Genomic DNA, 6,323 nt, shown 5'->3' on the forward strand with positions numbered 1-6,323 from the left:
GCAAACTTGCTGATAGTACACTCAATTCCCTCATCTAAATCATTGATGAATATATTAAATAATACCGGTCCCAGTACTGACCCTTGAGGCACTCCACTAGTTACAGGCCTCCAACTAGACTCAGCCCCATAGACTACAACTCTCTGGCTTCTCTCCTTCAGCCAGTTCGCAGTCCACCTCACTACCTGATCATCCAGTCCACACTTCCTCAATTTAGCCGTGAGGATGCTGTGGGAGACTGTGTCAAATGCTTTGCTGAAGTCAAGGTAGACCACATCCACCGCTCTGCCATCATCCATCCACCGTGTTATTTCCTCATAAAAGGCTAAGAGATTGGTCAAACATGATTTCCCCCTGGTGAAGCCATGTTGACTGCCCCTCATAACCCTCTTATCCTTGATATGCCTTAAGATGGCACCAAGGATAGGGTGTTCCATCACTTTCCCAGGGATGGAGGTGAGGCTGACTGGTCTATAGTTACCCGGGTCCTCCTTCTTGCCCTTTTTGAAGACCGGAGTGACATTTGCCTTCCTCCAGTCCTCAGGCACCTCTCCCGTTTCCCAGGACTTGGTAAAGATGATGGCGAGTGGTCTAGCAATGACTTCCGCCAGTTCCCTCAGCACCCGCGGGTGCATCCCATCTGGACCCATGGATTTATGGACGTCCAGATTGCTCAACTGATCTCTAACCCATTCCTCATCGACTAAGGCAAGTCGCTCCGTCGACCTGACTTCATCTAAGGTCTCAGGGGTATAGGGCTCTTCAGGACTGCCTGCAGCAGAGTAGACAGAGACAAAGAAGGCATTCAGTAACTCTGCCATCTCTGCATCTTCTGTCACCAGGGCACCCATCCCGTTCATCAGTGGGCCTACATTGCCTCTGGTGTTAGTTTTGTCTGCCATGTACTTGAAAAAGCTCTTTTTGCTGTCCTTGACCCTTCTTGCCAGGTTTAATTCTAAGGAAGCCTTAGTCCTCCTAGCTGCCTTCCTACATCCCCTAGCAGCAGCCTTATATTCCTCCCAAGTGGCCAGCCCCTCCTTCCATGACCTGTAAACTCTCCTCTTCCACTTGAGCATACCCAGCAATTCCCTATTTAGCCACACAGGTCTCTTGGCCCTCTTCCTTGACTTCCTACGTGTCGGGATGCTCCGATCTTGAGCACGGAAAAAGCAGTCCTTGAATGTCAACCAACTATCTTGGGCCCCTTTTCCTTCAAGCAGCCTTGCCCATGGGATTTCCCCTAGCAATTGCTTGAAAAGGCCAAAGTTTGCCCTGCTAAAGTCCAGGGTTGCAATTCTACTTGGTATTCTACTAGTCCTACCACACAAGATCCTGAACTTCACCATCTCGTGGTCGCTGCAACCAAGGCAGCCCTCTACCCTTACTGCTTCAACCAGACCCTCCTTGTTAGTGAGGATGAGATCCAGCAGCGCTCCTCTCCTGGTCGGCTCATCCACCATTTGCAGGAGGAAGTTATCATCCATACACTGGAGGAACCTCCTGGACTGCGGCTGGGTTGCCGAGTGGTCCTTCCAGCAAACATCAGGGAAGTTAAAATCCCCCATGACGACCACGGCCTGTGACTGTGAGGCCTCTCTCAGCTGCCTGTAGAAGGCCTCGTCAACTTCCTCACCCTGATCTGGGGGTCTGTAACAGACACCTACAACAGTATCGCCCCTGCCAGCCTGCCCGTTAATTCTCACCCACAGACTCTCAACTCGCTCATCATCTGTCCCTAGACAGAACTCGGTGCATTGTAGTTGCTCCCGCACATAAAGAGCAACCCCACCACCCCTCCTGGCTGGCCTGTCTTTCCTGAAAAGGACATAGCCCTCCATGACTATATTCCAGTCATGTGAGCTGTCCCACCAAGTCTCTGTAATTGCCACCAGATCATAGTCTCCTGACTTAACACAGGTTTCCAACTCCTCCTGTTTATTTCCCATGCTGCGCGCATTGGTGTACAGACATTTCAGGGAGCGAGCTGAGCACACCAATGTGTCTCAGCAATGCCTTCTAGTAAAAGACTGCTGCAGAAAGCCAAGGGGGAGGGTGTTCATAATATTACTGTAGCCATCTAGAGTGCTGTTCACTGGGAAAATGCAATATGTTTTTCAAAGACCACTCTTTTATGTGTCACTCGTCTTGTTTGCACACAGGAGGAGTTAGCCATCAATGATGACAAGGTCTTATGGGTCAGCTGTAAGGACAGACATGATACCACCCCAGTTTGTCGTAGAGAAGAGAGGGGAATATTCAGACTGAAAACCAGATGCAGGTTATTTTTATGATCTTGAGATAGGCTTAAAAAAAAGGTCAAGGAAAACTGAAGTCCTCATTCTGTGGTTACAAGCCCACTGTCATACTGTTTCTGTGCGTGATAAGCAGTATATGCCTCCAAATCAGCAGATTCCAACACTCACCTATTACAGAGCTCTTCCAGCACCAGACAGTAGTGGTAGCTCTGGTGCCGCACTATATGACAATCTTGGCAAAATGGTACACTGGATGGTAGGTTGTACGCAGATGTTATTTCTGTCTCTTCTGTTACATTATATTGATGACTACTTTTTGTGCACTGCTGTGTCATAACTGGGCTATGAATACAGAAAAAGCTTTCCCATTTAAATCATCCTCAGACAAAACTGGGAAAATTTGTGGAGGGCCTTTGAAAATGAATCTTTAAATGGGTGGAATGTATTACTGTTGAACCTTTTTTGTACAACAAGTCATTTATTTTAAGCAGAAAAGATGTAATCAGCTATGCTCTCCGGGATGCATGTTATTGTTACGACTATGACAAGCTTGTTCCGTTGACGTATACTGATTTTAGCATTTTCTTTTTCCTCTGGACTAAGCAAAATAAATTCTGTCCAACTCCATATTCTGTTAGGAGGTCTTTGAAAACAAAGTGTATTTATTATTGAGTTTTCCCAAGATTGCTTGGCTTCTAGATCGATGTAAAGGAAAATTTTTCCATTTGCTTTCCTTTCACTCTTACTACCTTTCATTTTCCTTTTTTTATTTTTTTTTCACTAAAATGAAATTAGGAAGACTGTGCAGATATGAGAAGCAAAACCTGCTGGGTTTCTATCATTTAACAAAACAGTTTCCTCAAGGAAACTGTATGGAGCACAACATTGATAAAGTGTTCTGAGGATAGAGGCCAAGACATCTAGATATAAATGGGCTTGAATTAAATTAGGTCTATTCTTGGGGGATAACTTGGTGCCTCCTGGAAGGTAATGAAGAATATTAGTCTAGTTCAATGTTACAGGGCATCAGCAAAACCTTGGACTGAAGCTCAGGCGAAGATGGCTCCATGAATGTCTTCCAGAGTTAAAGTTACAAAGCAAAACTTCCCAGATTTAAACCAAAACTTATTATAATCCTAGAACTTTACATTAGAATTGTAGAACTGATCTTTCTGGCAGCTTGTGTACACAGTTTTATAAGAGACAAGCTCAATGCTAAAGTTCATGTGACACAAGGATCTTCTTATCTGTCACATCAGCATCTATTACTTCTACTTCACAACTGAGAAACAGACAAATTCACAGTCCCATGATTTTCCACAGGTTACAGAAATAATCTGCTTCATTGTTAGGAGTTTAGCTGAAGAGTATGTTTAATGCTTTAGGCACAAAGCTGCTTGTTTCTGATATCCCTCCATTTTCAAAAGCACAAATCCTAGGCTTTGATGCACAGGCAATGAAGGACTAGAACTTTCTAAATTATTTTTATTAATTTTTTAACACTTTATTAATTGTTGACAAGGGTGGCAAGGATTGAAAAAAATTAGAGGGAAAGAGAGAGCATTCTTCCCTGTGGCCTCAGCCAAGAAAAATACACTTAATGAAGTTATGTACCATGACTAGCAAAGACCTAGTTCAGCACAGGGAAGTATAGCTTGGCTAAACAACCCATCCATCTTACCTGGGCAATTGAAAGCTGTCACAGCAAATGCTAGAGGTCCCTCTTCTATATGGTGACTGTCCCTTGTGTGTCATCTCTTCAGGGAGCCTTCTAGTTGCATCCAAAATATTTTTCTTTCCAGAAAATTAATGGACTTCCTTTTGCAATTGATGACCAGGAATAAGTAGCAGGAGGCCGCATCCAGAGTTAACTGAAGGTAGAGGCAGCAGCAGGAAAAAGAAAGATCTGCTGGAGACTTGATTTTTCATTTTTTTTTCAGTGCATCTGCAATTTTCATCTGATGTAAAGGTTAATATCACTCAGGAGAGAGGTGCCCCTCATTGGGTGTGAATGCACATCAGCACACACATACACACACACACACACACACACACATACCTAGTTGGAGACTTGGTGAATGATGTATAATAGCCATTTTTCCTCTTACCACTTCTTTATTTTCTTGCTGAATTTTTGACAAATAAACCCTATTTTAAACCTCAAGAAGGTTTGAAATAAATAACCATAAAGAAACAAGCTTTTTGTGCTTTTTCTCTGCTTTTCTGCCTTTGCATCTTTATATTCTTGCAATAGTTTTCACTTGTTAACACATTTAATGAAATTTTATAGAGGTGGAGGTCTTAGAGAAAAGTTCCACCAAGTTGAGTGAAAACTTGCTGCTATGTATAGCCAAGACCCTAATTAATGTTTCTGTTATGAAAATAGGTTGTAATACAGTTCAGTAGTTACCTACTCTGTGTGTGTGTCTGTGTGTGTGTGGCATCAATCTTCTCAATTTTTTACCTGACTGCTCAGTGAACACTTACTCAGAAACATCCATAATGTTATTGATTTTTTTCCCCACTGCTAATTAAAGAGCACGAGAGGAAGATGAAAGTCTATGGAAGAGCATTAACAGCCACAGGAATGAACTTGGAAGTGTGGTGGACTTAGGATGTGACAATGTGAAGGTACTCCAGGGCTTGGGACATGGGAGAAGAAAGGGGACAAATGGAGTTGTTAGCATCAGAATTTAGCATTGGAGGACACACACCTGGAAGAAATCAGATGTCTTTTACTTCAATCTGGCACTCACAAGGTTATTTGTTTTATTTCTCAGGAAACTCCCGTCCTGAGACCTCCAGGCATTTTGGCAGCTGCTACTGGTATTCTGACAATGTCTGAAGTCTCTGGGCAAGAACTCTCTTTTGCTAATTGTTGTATGTACTAAAAGTCTTTGAGTCAAACACAAGACATACAGACCAGAGCACAGAGTCTGAAAATTACTTTGCTAAAGTCTTATGGTGTGTGAGACTATTAACTGTACAAGGAATGCCAAATAAAGGAAAATTTTATTTGAGCCATATTAATTATTTAGTATTGGTCAAATCACATGGAACTCGTTGGTGTTTACTAGAGAAAGGTGCTTGAATGACTTAGCTGTTGAATTTTTCTTCAACTCTGTTTTGGGCTCTACTTCTTACATGTTCAAAGGTATTAATTTTACCTACTGAAAAATATTTTGTAGGTCAATGAAATTTTACACAAATATTGCAGAATAGCTACTGACTGAAAATTTGTTATGATTATTCCTTTTTTTTTTTTTTTTTTTGTTTGATGGCTAATCCTATGGGCCACACACAAGCACTGCCACAAAAACCTATATACTCAATTATAACAGCCTGGAGCTCTAACCTCAAGTACTGGTAGTGAGTAGGTTTCATGGAAAACCAAAAGTCTACTAATAAGCTGCACAAAACTAAATTAGCTGAACAATTAAGTGCATTAAAGGTTTTCAAGAGCCCACTTAGAACACATCTGTAGCAGAAAATTGAAGAATGGTTGGAAATATTTTCAGGCTCTGGAATGTGATTGTCCATATTCTTACACTGTTAGATGCTGTAACATGTTACATGGTTCCTGTCAGCATTTTGTCCATGTCAACCAAGATGCAAAAATTTATTTTCAGGTGTTGTTCAGAGACTGATCCAGAAAGCTCTTGCAGGAGGCAGTTTTCAGGTACCCAGACTATTTCTGGGGTCTGAGAGAGGCTGCAAGCCAGTCATTTGGTGCCAGTTGATTTTAGTGCCAGAAAACATTCCTGGGAGAATATACATGCCCTGTTTATATCAGCCTAGTTTTGGGTGTGTCTGGCTCAGCTACTCAGAATTAATCAAGTTGCTGGGATTGGGGACAGAGGTGAATTTTTCCCCAGCTCAAATTAGCCCTTGTGCTCCTCTGTAGAAAGTAATGAGGTCTATTTTTTGAGTATCATATGACAAATTTCTTTTTCAGAACACGATATTCACAATGTCCTTCATGGCTTCTGTTCCCTGTTGTGGCAGCTTCCCAGCTTTTCCTACAGCCTCCACTTTGCTTTGCATCAGGAGAATCCTGCAGCCTCTGCT

The sequence above is a fragment of the Pezoporus occidentalis genome, unplaced genomic scaffold (genome assembly GCF_034315485.1).
Source record: "Pezoporus occidentalis ecotype Australia unplaced genomic scaffold, CSIRO_AGI_Poc_V1 ctg126, whole genome shotgun sequence".
Classification (NCBI taxonomy): Eukaryota; Metazoa; Chordata; class Aves; order Psittaciformes; family Psittacidae; genus Pezoporus; species Pezoporus occidentalis.